This window comes from Malaclemys terrapin, chromosome 3 (genome assembly GCF_027887155.1).
Source record: "Malaclemys terrapin pileata isolate rMalTer1 chromosome 3, rMalTer1.hap1, whole genome shotgun sequence".
Classification (NCBI taxonomy): domain Eukaryota; kingdom Metazoa; phylum Chordata; order Testudines; family Emydidae; genus Malaclemys; species Malaclemys terrapin.
In genome coordinates this window covers 136773525-136793830 of record NC_071507.1, presented here as the reverse complement: position 1 = coordinate 136793830, position 20306 = coordinate 136773525, and the positions used below count along the sequence as shown (strand labels likewise).

Below are 20306 nucleotides of genomic sequence, written 5' to 3'. Positions count from 1 at the left end.
CCATAGGACAACAACACATAAACTGGCACCAGTTTGCTCTCCTTCCAGAGCAGCCTGTCCCTTGTGTGTTACAGTCAGTAGGAGATCTGGAGATTTTTAAGGTCAGAAGGGACCATTAGCTCATCTAATCTGAACCTCCTGTATAACACAGGCCTGACCACATGTGTAATATAGTTAGTGTAGCCCAGTTTAGAAATGTCTTTACAAACATAATCATAGTACTAATAGTTTGTTACATAGATGGATCTTGTTTCACATGGTAGCTATATCTACATTAGCACTATCATAGCTTTCTAAAGAAGAACCAAGATACATTCTACAGTTGAGCCTGTTTCGTAAGATTTGAACATCCAGCTTTGAGACCAGGGGCTGCTAACAGGGAGTTTCACAAGGGAGTTCTCCAGGAGCAAATACAGCACCCTTGGGGTAAGCGGCTGTCTGTATTGTGTGTTTGTGTTTGGGGGTTACTTGCTGTGTGCTGAGCTTGTGTTTGTCTGTCTGGTTGTTTGGTTGTTTGAAGGACCGTGTGCTGTGGTTGGCAGTTGGAAGCTGTGAGCTTCAAAGTAAGGTTTGAAAGCTAGAAGACTCTGTTAATTGGCTGAGCCTTAGTCAGTGGGCAGGGCTATCAAGCAGGCCAGGGCTTTATAAAGCAGTGCACAAGTGACCAGGGACTGCTAACAGGGAATTTCGCAAGGGAGTTTGGAAGGGGGCAAGGTTTGCTTGCTGTCCTTTAAAACCTGTAAACTAAACTACATTCTAAACATCTTGATTTAAACAAAACCCTTTCATTAACTAAGTAGCTGCAGGAGACAATGCAGGCAGAAGCCCAGCAGCAGAGTGGAGGCTACCCAGTTTATTGCACTGAGTGCAGCATGTATGACTACCTGCCCTGTGGGCGAGTGTCGTATGTGTGCATTCGGTGCAAGGAGCTCCTGGCCCTCAGAGACCACGTATGCGTTTTGGAGGCCAGGGTGGCGGAACTGGAGGAGCTAAGAGAGGCAGAGAGGTATGTTGATGAAGCTTTCCAGGACACTGTAGAATTGTCCCACCTCCGGTCAGACAGCCCCTGCTCTGTTTAGGAGGATGAAAGGCCCAGGGAAGCAGAGCAGTCAACGGGAACAGAGGGAAACCTTCCCATAGTTGGGACCCTCCTTCCAGAAGGTGTTAGGGTCTCCTCTCGCACTGAGGTTACCTCACCGGGGGAGGGAACTCCAGTCACTAGGAAAAGGCAGGAGTTAGTAATGGGAGATTCGATCATTAGAAACATAGATAGCTGGGTTTGTGATGACTGGGAGAAAAGTATGGTGACTTGCCTGCCTGGTGTGAAGGTTGCAGATCTCTCGAGGCATCTGGATAGGCTTATGTGTAGTGCTGGGGAAGAGCCGGTAGTCGTGGTACATATTGGTACCAGTGACATAGGGAAGGGTAGGAGAAACGTCCTGGAGGCCAAATTTAGGCTGCTAGGGAAGAGACTGAAATCCAGGACCTCTATGGTGCCATTCTCAGAAATGCTCCCAGTTCCACGCGCAGGGCCAGGTAGGCAGGCAGAGCTTCAAAGTCTCAATGCGTGGATGAGACGATGGTGTAGAGAGGAGGGGTTTAGATCATTAGGAACTGGGAAAACTTTTGGGATGGGGGAGCCTATACAGGAGAGATGGGCTCCACCTAAACCAAAGTGGAACCAGACTGCTGGCACTTAACATTAAAAAGGTTGTAGAGCAGTTTTTAAACTAGGAGATGGGGGAAAGCCGATTGCTGCAGAGGAGCATGTGGATCGGATAGAGACTTCTCTTAGAGGACAGTCTATTGATAGAGATTCTCTAAGTTATAGTCAGGAGCAGAGGATGGAAGAGGATAATGTAAGGGCCAGATCAGATGAGAAACATTCACATAAAAAAATTGGACACATCAGAAAAGGGCAGGCAAATAAACAGTGACAAGTTTTTAAAGTGCTTGTAAACAAATGCTAGAAGTCTAAATAATAAGATGGGTGAACTAGAGTGCCTCGTGATGAAGGAGGATATTGATATAATAGGCATCACAGAAACCTGGTGGACTGAGGACAATCAATGGGACACAATCATCCCAGGGTACAAAATATATCGGAGGGACAGAACAGGTCATGCAGGGGATAGGGGGAGTGGCACTATATGTGAAAGAAAATGTAGAATCAAATGAAGTAAAAATCTTAAGTGAATCCACATGTTTCATAGAATCTCTATGGATAGTAATTTCATGCTCTAATAAGAATATAACATTAGGGATCTATTATCGACCACCTGACCAGGATAGTGATAGTGATGATGAAATGCTAAGGGAAATTAGAGAGGCTATCAAAATTAAGAACTCAATAATAGTGGGGGATTTCAATTATCCCCATATTGACTGGGAACATGTCACCTCAGGACGAAATGCAGAGACAAAATTTCTCGATACTTTAAATGACTGCTTCTTGGAGCAGCAGGTACAGAAACCCACAAGGGGAGAGGCAACTCTCAATTTAGTCCTGAGTGGAGCACAGGAGCTGGTCCAAGAGGTAATAATAACAGGACCGCTTGGAAATAGTGACCATAATATAATAATATTTAACATCCCTGTGGTGGGAAGAACATCTCAACAGCCCAACACTGTGGCATTTAATTTCAAAAAGGGGAACAATGCAAAAATGAGGGGGTTAGTTAAACAAAAATTAAAAGGTACAGTGACTAAAGTGAAATCCCTGCAAGCTGCATGGGCGCTTTTTAAAGACACCATAATAGAGGCCCAACTTAAATATATATCCCAAATTAAGAAACACAGTAAAAGAACTAAAAAAGAGCCACCGTGGCTTAACAATCATGTAGAAGAAGCTGTGAGAGATAAAAAAAGCATCTTTTAAAAAGTGGAAGACAAATCCTAGTGAGGTAAATAGAAAGGAGCATAAACACTGCCAAATTAAGTGTAAAAATGTAATAAGAAAAGCCAAAGAGGAGTCTGAAGAATGGCTAGGCAAAAACTCAAAAGGTAATAACAAAATGTTTTTTAAGTACATCAGCAGCAGGAAGCCTGCTAAACAACCAGTGGGGCCCCTTGATGATCAGATACAAAAGGAGCGCTTAAAGATGATAAAGTCATTGTGGAGACACTAAACAAATTCTTTGCTTCAGTCTTCACGGCTGAGGATGTTAGGGAGATTCCCAAACCTGAGCCAGCTTTTGTAGGTGACATATCTGAGGAACTGTCACAGATTGAAGTGTCACTAGAGGAGGTTTTGGAATTAATTGATAAACTTAACAGTAACAAGTCACTGGGACCAGATGGCATTCACCCAAGAGTTCTGAAAGAACTCAAATGTGAAGTTGCAGAACTATTAACTAGGGTTTGTAACCTGCCCTTTAAATCGGCTTCTGTACCCAATGATTGGAAGATAGCTAATGTAACGCCAATATTTAAAAAGAGCTCTAGAGGTGATCCCAGCAATTACAGACTGGTAAGTCTAACTTCGGTACCGGGCAAATTAGTTGAAACAATAGTAAAGAATAAAATTGTCAGACACATAGAAGAACATAAATTGTTGGGCATAAGTCAACATGGTTTCTGTAAAGAGAAATTGTGTTTTACTAATCTATGAGAGTTCTTTGAAGGGGTCAACAAACATGTGGACAAGGGGGATCCAGTGGACATAGTGTACTTAGATTTCCAGTAAGCCTTTGACAAGGTCCCTCACCAAAGGCTCTTACGTAAATTAAGTTGTCATGGGATAAAAGGGAAGGTCCTTTCATGGATTGAGAACTGGTTAAAAGACAGGGAACAAAGGGTAGGAATAAATGGTAAATTCTCAGAATGGAGAGGGATAACTAGTGGTGTTCCCCAAGAGTCTGTCCTAGGACCAATCCTATTCAACTTATTTATAAATGATCTGGAGAAAGGGGTAGAAAGGGAGGTGGCAAAGTTTGAAGAAGATACTAAACTGCTGAAGATAGGAACAAAGCAGACTGTGAAAAACTTCAAAAAGATCTCACAAAACTAAGTGATTGGGCAACAAAATGGCAAATGAAATTTAATGTGGATAAATGTAAAGTAATGCACATTGGAAAAAATAACCCCAACTATACATACAATATGATGGGGGCTAATTTACCTACAACAAATTAGGAAAAGGATCTTGGAGTCATCATGGATAGTTCTCTGAAGACGTCCATGCAGTGTGCAGAGGTGGTCAAAAAAGCAAACAGGATGTTAGGAATAATTAAAAAGGGGATAGGGAATAAGACGGAGAATATCTTATTGCCCTTATATAAATCGATGGTACGCCCACATCTTGAATACTGCGTACAGATGTTGTCTCCTCATCTCAAAAAAGATATACTGGCACTAGAAAAGGTTCAGAGAAGGGCAACTAAAATGATTAGGGGTTTGGAACGGGTCCCATATGAGGAGAGATTAAAGAGGCTAGGACTTTTCAGCTTGGAAAAGAGGAGACTAAGGGGAGATACGATAGAGATATAAAATCATGAGTGATGTGGAGAAAGTAGATAAGGAAATGTTATTTACTTATTCCCATAATACAAGAACTAGTGGCCACCAAATGAAATTAAATGGGCAGCAGGTTTAAAACAAATAAAAGGAAGTTCTTCTTCACACAGCACACAGTCAACTTGTGGAACTCCTTGCCTGAGGAGGTTGTGAAGGCTAGGACTATAACAGCATTTAAAAGAGAACTACATAAATTCATGGAGGTTAACTCCATTAATGGCTATTAGCCAGGATGGGTAAGGAATGGTGTCAGAGGTGTAAGCCTCTGTTTGTCAGAGGGTGGAGATGGATGGCAGGAGAGCGATCACTTGATCATTACCTGTTAGGTTCATGCCCTCTGGGGCACCTGGCATTGGCCAATGTTGGTAAACAGGATACTGTGATAGATGGACCTTTGGTCTGACCCAGTACGGCCGTTCTTATGTTCTTATGTTATGCAGAAAAGCAGTTATAAGTCATATGAAAAAAATCAGCAGGCTACTGTAAGTTTTCTAGGTGCAATATTTCTAGAGCTGTATGTACTTGGTAATAAGGAGCAAAATGAAAAGTTCTATATGCCCTTGTCCCAGTTGATATTTATCTATCATGTATTGCAATGATCCCAATGGAGTATATATAATAATTAGACTTACAGTGAAACACACTTTCCTAACTCTCTACCCTGACTCTGTTGTAGGTTAAAGGACAGAGTCTGAATCTCTGTTCTGATAAAAACATATTAAATATGATATTAGTGGTCTAAAGCTGTATACTTCCCTGGAGACTCCCACTTTTAATAACCTCCAGTATAATAGATAAAGCAGAGGGCAGTAATCATTACTGAAATGGATTTTCTGGCAGAATTAGACATCACCTCCAGGAATCAATAATCATTTTAAGCTAACGGGGTGATTAAATGACCTTCTTTTTATTTTCCTTCATGTTGAGTTGCTTTTTATCTTTGTTCTAGCTGTGTGGCTGTAAATCAAGATAAACAGAGGACTCACCGCATTATGGAGGCACACTGAGGCCTATCCATTATGAGAGTAAAAGCATTCCACACTTTAATCAAGGCTTTTGCTGTCCAATCAGTGGTTTCTAAAGGCTGAAACCAAAAATTCTACACACAGAATATATTAACGGATTATACTTCAGGCTACTTCTTGTTTTTAAAAGAACTGCACCATTAGCTTTGCTGCAGCAGGTGCTATATTTTTATATTTAATAATTTATTCCTGGAGTTTGCTCTGGGATATCTCTGCACTGAATGATAACATTTTCATTAAGCCTTTCTGACTATGTGTTTCCCTCCCCCATCCCCTCACCCATCCTCTTGCTTTCTGTGAAGGAGTATTGACAACTACAACCTTGGGTGTTTTTTTGTTCCCACAGGAGAACAGGAAGCAGCTGATTTCAGTGTGCCACATATTGTCCAAGAGCAAGAGCCTAGATAAGATTTTTAAAAGTCTCACTTTAAAATCTTGCAACTTGTGTCTCACTTCTTGACATCTGAAGCTTTGTGCTTTTCATACCTTCTGAAAAGCTCACCTTTTTTCTAAATCTACCTAGAAGATTAAGAGGCAGTAAGATCGATATCTACATAATAATGAATGGAATAGAGAAGGCTAGCTGAACACTTACTGAAAGGCTCCAAAGAAAAAAATGAGTTTTCAGTGTGGATTTGAATGATGAAAGAGAGAGAGAGTGTATACATAGCTATAAATATGAATCACAGAGACAGCTGGTAGTGACCCCCATATTCGTAGGTTGCCTAACACTTTCCCTTATAAAAGATTCTTGTGGCCTAATTTTGAGATGCTCTGACACCTTCATTTTGACAACAGGCTTTTGATATTATGCAGGGTGGTAGCCCAACAGCTATAGAAGTGCCTTTTCTCTGTCCCATTAAATTCAGTTAAGGTCAACTGTTAAATAACTGTTATTTCCCTTCTCTTTCTTGTTTTCCTCAGGAAAATGTTGTCAGCATGCCAAAATAATAACTGAGCACCATGAATGTTCTAAGGCTAGGCTGATACCGCTTCTGAAGCAGCAGATGCACACACTATTTTAGAAGGAGGTGGAGCACAAAGGAGGGGTAGACAAGTCTGAGCCCCAATTTCCCTCCTAGGAACTCCTCCCCTCCTGATGGCAGACAGGGGAAATAGAGAGAGAGAGACGGTCCAGGTTCCCACTACCCTTCAGGAGCCTCTCCACCACCTGGTACCAGTGACCATTGTCCCCTTCTGTAGTAGCACCACATGAGGGTGGATGAAAGCTCCCTGTGGAGGTGGTAGAGGAAGAGAGTTAAGCCAAGCTGGGCTCTTCCCTAATTATCCCATGCACCAGGTTGTCCATGGACTCCGACAAAAGCCTTCCCCTGCTGCCAATGAATGGAGTTAGTTTCTTGGTCAGGTAGTAGCAGTCTCTGCTTCAGTGCTGAAAGTTCAGGTGTCAAACCCCACTGCTGATACAATGGTGGTGGGGTCATTCTATAGTATTTGTTTTTTATTTTTTTTCCTTAACAAAACCAGGAAATTATATTACAAAAGCAATGTTAAAATAGTGTTGCTTGGGCTGCAAAGTCAAGCTGCCAAAAGTTAGAAAATACGAGAATTGCAGTTGCCCCAGCACTTTAATTCTGTTCTCTTGTCTGTGTGCATTTTGAAACAGTCTTTCAGGAACCACTTGCAGTCCTCACTGTGCCCAAGACACAAGGGGAGCTGTCCCTATGGAACATGAATAATACAACCACTGCTGGCAAGGAGTACAAAACTCATCACCAATAAAAAGTACAACACAAACCCAAGCAAAGCAAAGATGCACCCAAAACCAATAATATAACAAAGGAGGACTTTACTGGGAGAAGGAGAACAGGATCTTGGAAAGGAAAGGGCTAGAGTTAACTAATTGGTACTAGAACATCAACAAATCCCCCACCTGCCTATACTCAACTCTTCGCAACCGCAAGCTCTTTCCCTGGCAAATGGTACATTGAAGATGAGTCTAGAGATGAGCACTACAGCACTGTGAAGATTGGCCAATGTGGCTCCCAGGTCTGGAGTCCTGTGGCGGTCTTGGTTGACTCTCAGGAGCTGACACCACATTGGTTCTTTGCCAGTTTGGATGCTGGCCTCTACAGGGCTGGAATGGCCACCCATCTGAACAGTGTGTAACTTATACACCACTGTAATCAAGGCTACACCTGGTACAAATTCTTCTGGCTCAAAAGCAGCAAGTCTACCAAGTAAGCTACACGTACATCTTAAATTATTGGGCCAGTAGGAAATTACTTCAAAAGCGCTAGATGAATAATGGAACATTTGTTGAATATTTTGAAAAAATACCAAATTTTGTCAAAAATAAAAATAATCAAAAAGACCAGCTAATTATTACATTCAAGCCATGAATAGAGGCTCATGTTATCTTTTAGAATTTACCTCACCAAAGCTTCAAGACCTTTCAGTAGCTGCACCACATGTGGTGATGTGACTTGCCTTAGGAGTTGGCAAAATTGCATTGAAGTACGCTCATGTATTCCTATGCTAATCCAAGAGTTTGAATTACAAGTTTTGTTGCCAGCTTCCTGCAGTAAATCGAACAAAGTCATGCTTCTTGTGTGGATCTAGAATGCACACAGGTGGCTACAAAGCATGCCCAGAAAAACATGCCAGTGTTAGTAAGATTGCAAGATAAGATATTGACAGAAGAAAACAATGGATGTATACAGATAAATGCTTTAATGCTAAGTTTCTAGAATTTTAGTGTGCCTCTTTTGTAAGAGTTGTGGGTTCTCCAAAAATTGCTATTAAAAAAACCCAAACCAAACCAAACAAAAGCTGAGACACAATGTAGGACGAAAGAACAGTCCTAAATTTGGGGTGGTGTTGAGTTACAGATATATGGGCCTTCTGATCACTCTCCCCGTGGTCTCTGGAAGGACAGACCTGTTTGCAATTTGCAGGGAAACAGATTCCAATCACAGCAGAAAAATGTTATACCAACTGAATTACCTATTCCACTCACAAGGACTTCTCACCACTCGATGCTGCTCATTCCTGCTTATTAAAGTACTTATCCACAGTGGAACAGTCTTGGGGCGAGTGAGAATTACTTTAGTCCAGTTGTTAGGCACTCACCTGGGAGATGGGAGATCCATGATCCACTCCCCCTGCTCTAATCACACTTCATCATTTATCCACAGTGAATCCACTTTAACAGGAGAGACTGAGGAAGACCCACCTCAGAATATGCCATAGTCCAGTGGTTAGAATGCTTCTGAGAAGTGTGAAACCCTTTTTCAAATCCTTCTCACCCATCAGTCAGAGAGAAAATAGAAAGTGGGTCTCCCACTTCCTAAGTGAGTGTTCTAATCACCAGGCTAAATGTTGAGGTAACCACCAGCCTTATTACTACCTCCTACTCTGGTTGTTTTATGTCAAGTGAGGCAGGCATAGAATATCTGGGTTGGAAAGGACCTCAAGAGGTCATCTAGTCTAACACGCTGCTCAAAGCAGGGCTAATCTCCAAATGGTCCCCTCAAGGATTGAGTTTACAACTCTGGGTTTAAGAGGCTTATGCTCAACCCACTGAACTAGCCCTCCACTGTAGCTGGTGACATTTCTGTGGGGGTTGTTCCCAAGATCCAGTACTTTGTGTTCCAACATCTCCCAGCTTCCTTGGTGAAAATAAGACCACGGTTTCCTTGCAATATACAGGAGGAAAGAAGGTTTTTTGTTTTTTGTTTTTTGTTTTTGTTTTTTTAAATAAAAGCCCAGAGGGGACTTAAACCCACAATCTCTGGCTTAGGACAGTAGTGCTGTATCCATTAGGCCATTGGAGTGAAACTAAATGTGATCCTGCAAGAAACTGGTAGATGCTTAAGATACTTGACTCCAGGATTTGGTTTCCTGTTTGTGGATTACTAACTGATATAAGTATCAGAGGGGTAGCCATGTTAGTCTGGATCTGTAAAAGCAGCAAAGAGTCCTGTGGCACATTATAGACTAACAGACGTATTGGAGCATGAGCTTTCGTAGGTGAATATCCACTTCGTCGGATATAAGTACATATCTCCAAGAAAGGCAGGGTTTGAAGGACACCCCCTCTGACTGACATCTCCCATTTGCTATCTTAGGCTGCTCCCCACCTAGCATGCTGGGTTGCTGGCTTTTGTGGATTACTTTCTAAGGTACCTCTCTCCCTTCATTCATTTTACAGGGAGGCTAGACACCTAACTGAGGCTTTGTGGGTTGCAGTGGTGTTCCTATGATTTATCTAATCTCATAAAGATTAGGCACCACAATACTCAGCTTCATGAAACTTAAATCATACTGTGAATCAAGAACACCATTCAATGCCACTGCATGACTCAAAGACTTTCCCACATGACAAAAATGATGCTTAACTTGGAGCACTGGTATTTTCTTTGATTCTTGATAGCTGTTAGTTTGGTCTGCTCAGTAAGAGGCTGAGTCCCATGAAACACACTGGCAAAATAAAGTTACATGAGCAGGAAAATTTGGAAACTGGTAAATATGACTGGCTAGAAGGAAGTCTGTATAACACTGGTCCTCATAAGCTTTGTGAAATATATATGCAGAAAATATATAAGGAGATCTATATCTATAATGGAAATTATGTTCTTAAAGCCTTTGCATTAAAGGCAGGTCACCCTCAGGTAAAATACCTTAAGACAGGTTCCACCTGGCAAGAGGTGGCAGACACTTACCTCCCTGACTGACCATTGTGTATGGGGTATCTTACAATGGACATCTATTTATATACTGAGTCAAATGCTAATGATGAGGACTTCAGGAAAATAAATTAATGGGAACAGGTGAACAGCATGGTGGGGAAACCCTGGTTACAGGTGAAGAACAAAAGGACTGGTCTATATTCTAGACTATATTCTAGGGACACCCTGGCATCCTTTATCTGGGGAAACAAGCTGCCAGTGGGCTTTGCCTTCATCCTGGTTGAAAAAAAGCTGCTTGATGGACTTTGGATAAGCAGTATTTTATTTAACAAGAAGGCATCTTGTTAGCTATGTTTAGGCTCCAGAAAGCATGTTGTTATATGTAACCCTTTGTTTCCTTTAATCCTATTTTCTCCTTTTCAAATCACTATTCTTTACTAAATAAACTTAGATACGTTTATAGTAAAAACAGTAAGTGCTGAGTGTTAAATGGAGCCGTGATCTTGAGGTGCAGCTGGTAAGCTGGTGTGTGCTATTATTTTGGGAACAGTAGATCTGTGAATTCTGAGTGTCTAGTGGAAAAGGAGCTGGACACTACTGGAAGAGGCTTGGAAGACTTGGGGGTTGGAGTGTATCTATCACTAACCTGCAAAGGGACAGCAGAGCCTGCTAGGCTGAGAGAAGAGTGCTTGCATTGCCTATGGCTGGGAGAATCAAGGACCTGACTCCTGGCAGGCATAGACAAGGCTTCCCTTACACTAAAGGCAGGTGGTAGCAAGGTGCCTCATAAATGTGGGTACTCTGGAAGTAGCACATCCTCCTTGCAATCTGCTTTTGAAAACTTGAGGTGCACCTTCACAAGCTGAGCAGTGATACAGAAGTCAACATGCAATTGGATTTAGGCTCCAGTCCTAAGTGCCTGAGTCTTTTTTGAAAATGAAATTTTAACTCCTAAATCACATAGGTACTTTAAAAATTCTTATTGGGTAACGTTTTTTAAATTTAATTAGGGTAACTAAAAATAATAGTAAAGCAATTCAGTAGAAAGTAAGACACTTGTGATTTTATGTGTTAATGCTCTAAATATTTGAAACTCAGAAGAGTTACAGGTAATGGGAATCACTCAGATAAGATTAGTTAAGCAATAGACCCTATCACTATGAGCTACATCATCCAATAGCTGACTGCAAAGAGAGCCATGTGTTTCAAGCTGGAAGTAGGCTAAATAACAATCAAGGTCAATTTATGTGAAATAGAACACAGGGCTAGGTCCTCAGCTGGTGTCAGTCAGCATTGTGCCACCGATTTCAGCTGTCTATGTTGTCCCACACTTTATGAACTTCTAAGGAATAAATTTTGGTAAAGCCTAGCACAAACACAGTAGATTTGTATCATTGATGTATGCTATGTGACAAATTAATATTTTTTTATTAAGTGATTAATTGTTGCAAAATAAATGCTCCAGTTGAGTTAATGCTTGATGGAAATGGAACTAGATAGCTGGAATATCTGTAGGTGTTTCAGTGGAAATAGATCCTAAATTATGCAAATTTTCCTTGAGTTTTAATTCCTTTCCTGAGTTCTCATTTTTTTAAAGTGTTTTTACATTATGTATTTTAGAACAAACACTGGATGGAAATTATATAGACACAAATGTTATACATGATGCACATTGTGTACTTTGATTAATTTCATCCATTGGATCCTAATGGGTAGTGCTATTTGTCTGAAGTTGGATTAACTTTGATAGACGTATTGGATTGGCCCTTGCATCTGGAGTCGGCTACATTTATAGAAATATATATGTAGGTGTCATTTATGAATTGCATTCTGTCTAATGCAGTGTCAAAATTGATATTTCCAGTAATATTTTTGGGCCAAATGTCACTGTAAGTTATTTTCATGATTACTGTGTGAGCAAGGTGCATATTCTATTATGATTATTATGATATTAACAGTATGTGGTATGGCAATTCAGAGGCTTAAAATAGTATCACTCTGCATTAAAGAACTAAGTAACCTAGAGACCCCATGACAAGTGTATTCATGCTCGAAAGAAAGACTGTAATGTAGCCTGAATCCATAAGATCCATTTGAGAACCTAGAAAGAATGGAGAATGGAAGTAGTTTAGGCAGATCAGGTTACTGCAGACTTAAGAAAAAGAGACAGAGAGGGAGTGACCATTGTGATTAACAAGATTGTGGATGTTCAGACTGTAAATGCTTTGAAAGATCAAAGAAGATTGATTAAAATACAAAGACACACTTATTATGAATTTTTTAAACAAAGATCACGTTTCTTTGCACCCACCTTTAACATATTTTCTGCTAAATCCTTAAAATATGGCAGCGATTTAGTTGTAACACAGGGGATTTTAACTGGATATTGTTAAACAAAAGTGATAAACGTCAGATTTCATAAAGCTGAATCCATTACTGATAGGGAAAAAATGATTGTTGTGTTGAGAGGATTTTTCAAACTGTGCAGAATGACATGGGTTTTAACCCAAAGTGAGACCAATATGCATTATAGATATGTATTTGTATAAGCAAAAATACAAACAATATGATGATTTGAAAACCACAGCATAAGTTGTACCATTGGGGACAAAAGGGGACATACTATTTGGTTAGTGTGTGTTGGTCTCTCCTTGCCAGAGGCTGTTAAAGTGAAGCTATTGCTGCCCCAATCAGGGGAGAACTAAGATAGATAGATATATTTAGGGTAGAGTTTTTGCTATGGTTTTCAAAGCATCACATTGCTTGTATTTTTGCTTGTACAAATGCTTTTGCATTTTTCTCCTCTGTTAAGAAAAATAAATATCTTTGCATTTTCTATGCTTGAAAGATGTGGGAAGCCCCTGCCCTCCCCCTTGTGGGATGTGGCACTGCAAATGTACCTCATCTTAATTTCCCCCATCTGGAGCAGCAATAGCTTCACTTTAACAGCCTGCGGCAAGGAGAGACCAACACACACTAACCAAATGGCATGTTCTCTTTTTAATGAGGTTTCAGGACAGGAGTAATTACAATACACAGTTCATGAGGACCCTGGTTCAGTTCCCAAACTTAAAGTCCATAAAACAAAGCTTCTCTTTCTGGCAGGCTGGTCTCCTGTGTCTTAGAAGAAGAGGAGATGATGGCCACCACTCATTGAAACCTACCTGGCTTCTACTCCCTCTCTTTGTTCAGCTTCCCGTTCCTGTATAGCCCATCCCCAGGGTAGGGCCCCTTTGATTACACTCCAAGCTGTCCCAGACAGACCCTCCAGCCTCTCCCTAGAAGGGGAAGTACACTCCTTCACAATGCTCCTTTACTGCTCAGAGCCTAATTCCTTTATAGTTGCCTAGAAATCACATGTTAACTATTGGAATGCTAATTGATTCTGATAGTGCTTTCAGGTAGAAAGTGAGTTTTACAGGAATATAGGCAGTCACAGTGAGGTAAGTGAAAGAGGTACAAAAAGTTGTACAAGTAAAATGTCATGTGTAATTTTGATAATACCTGGGTGATTTGTAACCCGAATTACAATGTAGACCAGCTTTAGGACAGTGGTGTAAGCTAGTAATGGGTGAGGCTCAAAAAGCCTGAGCAGGGGAGACAAGAAATGTCTCCCTTGGATAAGTTATTCATAATTGTCCACTGGATTTTCTTGGAGTTTCCTCTGAAACATCTGGTACAGGCCAATGTCCAAGAAAAGATACTGGACTTACGAGATGGATCCAATGATGTCATCCAGTGGGGTTATTTCTATATTTCTTTGGATAAACAACCAATATTTCTTATGCTGAGTCCTTTGGGTCTGCAAATGAAGTACAAAGTCATACAAGAATAGCTTTTGGTTGTGATGCTTCTTACCTGAACTGATTCCAACTTGAATATTATACTACAAGGACAGTTTTCCTCTATCACTGTCACTTCCATTCCCGGCCTTGTTACAGAACTGCAGGTGCCTATTAAAATGAGACACAATGGGGAGAGGGGGGAGTTAAATTAACTTCTGAAACTTTCAAGAGGCTTTGGAGCTTATATCTGAGAGTGTAAAATTCTCATATTACATGAACTGGATTTCCTCTCCCTAGTATAAATGGGGTTAAAATTAAAGTTGGGATAGAAACCTGGGAACAACCTACCCTCAAATATGGGAAAGGTTGAATCTGACATTCATGACTAGCCATATGGGCTGACTCAAGGCCCTGCATCCAAACACCCAAAAACTTTGAAGAAATTCAGATAAAAGAAACAAATTTTGCTGCTCAGGCCCATCTCCAGTTAAAATATTAAAAGTTTTCTTTAATTTGAGCATAGTCTAAACTTATTCTCCATGTAGAAAAACTCACACTAGTTATGTTAAGGTTTTCACTGGAACCCCACATATGGAAGCAGCATTATCATTTTATATCCAATTAGATTGAGGTTGACATATCAGCAGTATTTTGATTCCTGATTTTAACAAAACCCACTGTAAGAATCTCTCTTATTTAGGACACAAATCACAATCTGGTGAGTACAGGGTTGCATGGTGTGAAAAAATGTTATTGGGAGACATCTGTGTATTTTCTGGAACACCCAGGCATTCAGAAGCTGTTCATCGGCTATTATACCCTCTGGTGGCCTGTACATAGCAGGCTGGCACAACCACAGTTCCACCTCCTTTCCTTCCCTTTTGGAGTGCCCTAGACCCTCCTTCCCACTTGATACTTCCCACCTGTTATGAAGGTATCTTTCCCTATGAGCTCTGATTAGGGGAAATGAAGTTCTGGGCCATTTGGTGGAGATGACTCTACAGTAACTTGAGGGATGAAAAGGCTGCTTATAACAAGTGATGATGCCTAGTAAAACCACAAAATATTATACTTTTAAAATATTAGTAGGATAAAAAACATAGATCTGTATATTCAGTGCTTAAGTATGTAGGATGGGATTTTCATAAGTGCTCAGCACTGGACAAACTCAATTTTGACGTCAGTAGCAAAATTCACATTGACTTCAGTGGAAGCAGAGGTAAGCCAAAGCCTGAGCCATATTTGAAAATCCTCTTGATAATACACCCACTTTTGCAACAGATCCATGCTCAAAGCTTCCATTGACATTAGCGTGAATTCTGCATGGAAACCTCTTTCTCTTCTTTTACAATGATTGGCACTCGGTACACTTTGTTGGGTGACCCTTTTATTTGCCAGTAACTGGAAGAATGTATGGAGAATTCTAAAAACCCAAAGTGTGAAAAAATGCAAAAAACACATCAGTGGCTTAGTGCACAAAGTCTGCCAACAAACTGCTATAGGCAGTAAGTAAAGAAGGCATGAACTGAAAGAATAATCTGTATTACTATATGCATCCCAGCTGAGCAAAAGTAGGGGTAACTGACATTGATTCACTGTGATACAGAAAAAGGAAATATAACGTATTAGTTTCTTAAAACAGTGACCAGAGAGCAAGATGAGTGGCTTGCCACTGCCAGTGAAATTTCTCTCTATTCCCTTAGGAGACTGCTTTCCCTGGCTGCATTCTTATTTTTGACATCATTGATATTTTTAAAGGTTAGCAGGTTGCAGTTAGTAAACTGTTGAATAAAATTTATTTTTGTTTTTATAATAAAACTTTATCCTATGAGAATTCTTTCCATGGGACTTTCTCTTCATCTTTTCCAGTGACTGGCAGTGGGTACAGACTTTGTTGCATGACCCTTTCTATTTCCATGGTTTCAAAAGTATTTTTAGTTGTTACTTGGGGGCTTTGTTTTGGTTTGTTTTCCAACTATGGTTCTATTGAAAAGTTAAAGATCCACTGTTTTTACTAACCATCAAATTGTGCTTTGTTCCAGGTTTCAAAGTATGTTTGCTCTAGAAATCTGATCCCTCATCTTAGTAGACGTAGCCTACTTACAGAGTCTGTCACTCCTTACACAGGTAAACCACCTATTGAAATCAATGAGCGTTTTGCCTGAACAAAATCTTAATAAAAGTCATTTGACAATGACTTTAGATATTAGCAGCACATTCTAAATATCTGAGATATGATACTTTGTTCGAAATTGGTATATTTTCTATCATTTGTAATAAAGGTTTCAGTTCTAATTACAGCAGTTTCATGTTATTTAGTATTTATTTGTATTGCAGTAGTGCCTAGGAACCCCAGACATGGACTGGGAGCCACTGTGCTAGGTGCTTTACAAACACAGAACAAAAGACAATCCTTGGCCCAAAGAGTTTAGAATCTAAGTATAAGACAAGGGTCAATAGGTGGATGCAGACAGAAGAGCATAAGGAAACAGTATTGGTCAGTATGATAGGTAGTGTTCTTAGCACACCAGCCAGCTAACAGTCGTCAAGTTCAGTATGTTAGTACAGTAATTCTCCCTGTTGTTCGCATTTAGTCCCCTGTAGCAGCAGCACTGTGGCTACCAGTGGATCTGGATACCCTCTCTCCCAGCTGTGACTCCTGACCTGTGAGTCTTGTGTGTAAGGGTTAGGATGAAACCTTGTAAGGCACAGATGGGTAGTTCTCTACCTTTTTCTATGTAGTGACACAAAGTGAGATTTCACTCCTATCCTTTGCTGTGTAGCATTTTGGGGGGGGGGCGACTGGAAATGTGAACTCTCCCCACATCCCTAAATATTACAAATAAATAAAAATACACGTCAGGGAGAAATATTACTTAAGCAAGAACCAAACCACCTCTTCCTCATTTCTTATATAGTGGTTACTCTCAGGCCCTTAGCTTTCACTACCCAGGCCTTGCTAGTAAGCCTTACCCACCAGCAAATCTCATAGCTTGATGCAGCATAGGAACAGACGTGATCCCACCAGTCCTGCTAGCATCTGCAGTGCTGCTGTCACAAAGCAATGCATTGAACTTCTGTGATCATAGTCACTTTAGCTATTAGCCTGGAACTACTTTGATTAAAGTCACTATCTTTTTAGAAAAGGTAGAAGATTTTTTTTTTCAAAGCTGATCAAAGGTTAAAAAAAATCAAATATCATGTTGGTTCAGATCAGGTTCTAACAATCTTTTACAATGAAGTTGAAGGAAAAATGTGAATTAAATGTGGAATTAAGAACTCAGGTAGAATTTATGTATCATTAATCTCAGAATAAATTCTATTAGAAAGAAAATAAAGCTTCCAGGGGCCTACATAGATTTTTAAAGGGGAAATAGAGGACAAATAATATTTCCATAATTAAAGTCCTAAATCAAAGTTAGAGAGACTGATGCAAATAAAATTAACTATACATTTCAATATGAATCAGAAGTTATAGAAAACACCATTCAATTTAGTTAATAACTGCAAGTAATTAATTCCTGAGAATGATGGATATATGATAAATCCTGAAGTTAGATTAGAGGTAGTATTTCAGGTAGAATGTTATGGCTGGCTGACAGCCTCTCTCTCTCTCTTTCTCTCCCTGGACAGCACCACAGATGTGATCAATGGAGGTGCTTAAAATGATCAGTCCTCAAATTTAAAAGGGATTGGGGTTCGGGGTAGGAGGCAGAGCATTTTATAGGAGGGGTCATTGATACTAGAATTCACTTCCTCCCTATGATTGGGCACGGGCGGATTTGTTAGCCTCTTTTAGAGCATGTTGCAAAGCTTATCTTATTTATCTGTTTTTTGGGGAAAGGGGTGAGGGTGAAAGTCCAGTGGTCAGATGCAGGAGATTATTAATTAGTTATTAATTAAGTGTTATGTTAGGCTAAATTGCTTTGTATGGGCAGATTGTGTTTTTGGTTTTCATGCTTCATTTTCATATCTTTCAAATGTGGGAAAATCACGTACACCCATCGGGATACAAATGTCAAAGAAATCTAAGTAAATAAAATATACTAGTAGAAGTTTGCTAATTCATACTAATAACTGGCAGATCCATTGCAAATTACTACCTTTTAGCAAGTAAAGGTGAAATTCAGGGACCTGGTTAGCTCCATAGTTGGATGAACACATTAGCACTTCCTCTGAAGCTGCACAATTGCCACAGTTCAATTGCCTTGGAAGCCTTTTGCAGTATGAGAGAGGTATTCCACCCAATATGAAATTACACACACATACACACACCAATGATAGTGCATCATAAAACATACTTGCTTTTGCCAATGCTCACAATTTTATCATGAATTTTGTGATATTTGGTGTTTCTCCTCAAACCCCTAGATCCTGAGCCTCTACTAATACATCAGAATCTCAACATCCTTTTCTTTAAGTGTCTGGCCCTCCCGGTTGCAGCTTTAAAACATGAACACCAAATGTACAAAACCCACCAGGCAGATAAAAGAAATTCAAAATGTAGTATTTTAAAAATATAATGCTTATTACCCCGTTTTCATGATTTCTTTGAGTCCTGACTCATGATATCTGAACATTTGGGGTTGGCAATACTGCCTATTTTATCAATTTATTTTGATATGTACAATTTTCATTATTAGTAATGCTCAATGTACTTACAAATGCACTGTATTATATTCTATATACATAATGAAGTCCTGGTGAACCCTCATTACTGCTATTAAATCTTTGCTGAGAAGTTGGATGAGCCCACCAATTTTTGCATGGATTACAAGAGTTATATTTCTCTTTTTCAGAGGCTTCTGGTGATTCAGAGATTTTAAGGCCAGAAGGAACCACTATGATCACCTAGGTATGACTTCCTGCATAACACAGGCCATAAACCTCACACAATAATTTCTGTATCAGGCCAATCACTTCTTTTTGAGTTACAGCACCTCTTTTAGCTTCCAAACATTGGATCTTGTTATACCTTTTTCTGCTAGATTACAGAGCCATCTATCACAGAAATCTTCTCCCCACATAGATATTTGTAGACCTTCTCTCAAATAAACATGTAACCTTCTCTCAAATAAACTAAATAGATTGATCTTCTTTAATCTCTGACTATAAGGCACGTTTTCACTCAAATTATCCTTGTATCTCTTTTCTGAAGTCGTTCTATTTTTTCAATATCTTTTCTGAACTGTGGATACCAGAACTGGACACAGTATTCCAGTACTGGTCTTACAAATGCCATACATAGACATACTAGCTCCCTATTCCTACTTTATATTCCCTAGTTTATGCATGTAAGGGTTGCATGCTACCTCTTAGCTACACCATCAGACTGGAGCTCATGGTTCTGCACCCATAAGTTATATACAATGACAAACCTATACTAAATATATTCTATATAAATGAAGTGTTTGTATGTTATTGTTTTTCTTACACTGCTATAACTCCATTGACTTCAAGGGCGTTACTCTACTGTGAAAAGAATAATTTATGAGAATACATGACTTATATAAATTTAATTTTTTATATTTTAAATGGGTTTAATCTTGATAGTTTCAATAGAATAGTTACTTAAAAACCTACCTATTTAAAGTATCTATGAATATCCCAGAAGCTTTCAGTTCTAAAATACAAAGATTACTGTATAATGCCTCATTTCTAAGAAGGAATTGTAGGTGATGAAACTGATTATAAGTTTGAACTTATTTTTAATTTTGCTGGCGAATAAATGGTAAGTTACTGGTTTTATTATTAAGATTTTTTCCAATTAACAATGTTTATAGAATTTTTATATTGAACTTTCAGTAAACTGGTGACATGTCATCTCAAGGTCTTTTCACCCAAGTAAGACCATGACAACTTACTCAAAGGTGTGTCCAGATTTTTGATATTTTTTTGGATGAATCACAGATTTGCAAAACACCAAATATGTTTATAATTGTTGATTTAATGGGACTTTTCCAAATTGATAGTCATTAGCAATGCCCTACTTCAAATCTGATTGGACCAAACTGCATGGCTCCAAAGTAAGCCTTGCACCCGATTTGTCTGAAGATCTTGGAAGGAGGCATAGTGAAAATGCGCTCAGGAAGTTTGTTCTGATCTGGGCAGGATGGGTCAGCAAGCCCCAAGGCAAGCTGCCAAGCACTCAGTACTGCAATCCTTAACTCCTCTGAGGATTGGAGAATCAGTTAACTGTACGGAAAAGACTAGGGGAGTGGGATCCAGGAACCCTATCAGCTTCAAACTGACAGTTCAGTTCTGATACTCCTGTTTATACAGACAGGGGCATCCTATGGGTTTTGCAGCACCCAAGCAGTAGGAAGCACCCA

The 20306-nt window shown here is 39.7% G+C and overlaps 1 protein-coding gene across 2 annotated transcripts in view; it reads right to left on the bottom strand.

The window, feature by feature from the left end:
- LOC128835143 (uncharacterized) overlaps positions 1–20306 on the bottom strand; it is an 88895-nt gene that overhangs the window by 27635 nt on the left and 40954 nt on the right. For both annotated transcript variants that reach the window (XR_008444580.1, XR_008444581.1), the window contains exon 2: positions 14048–14142. The gene's annotated coding sequence lies outside the window, so the exon portion shown is untranslated. The remainder of the gene's footprint in view (positions 1–14047; positions 14143–20306) is intronic.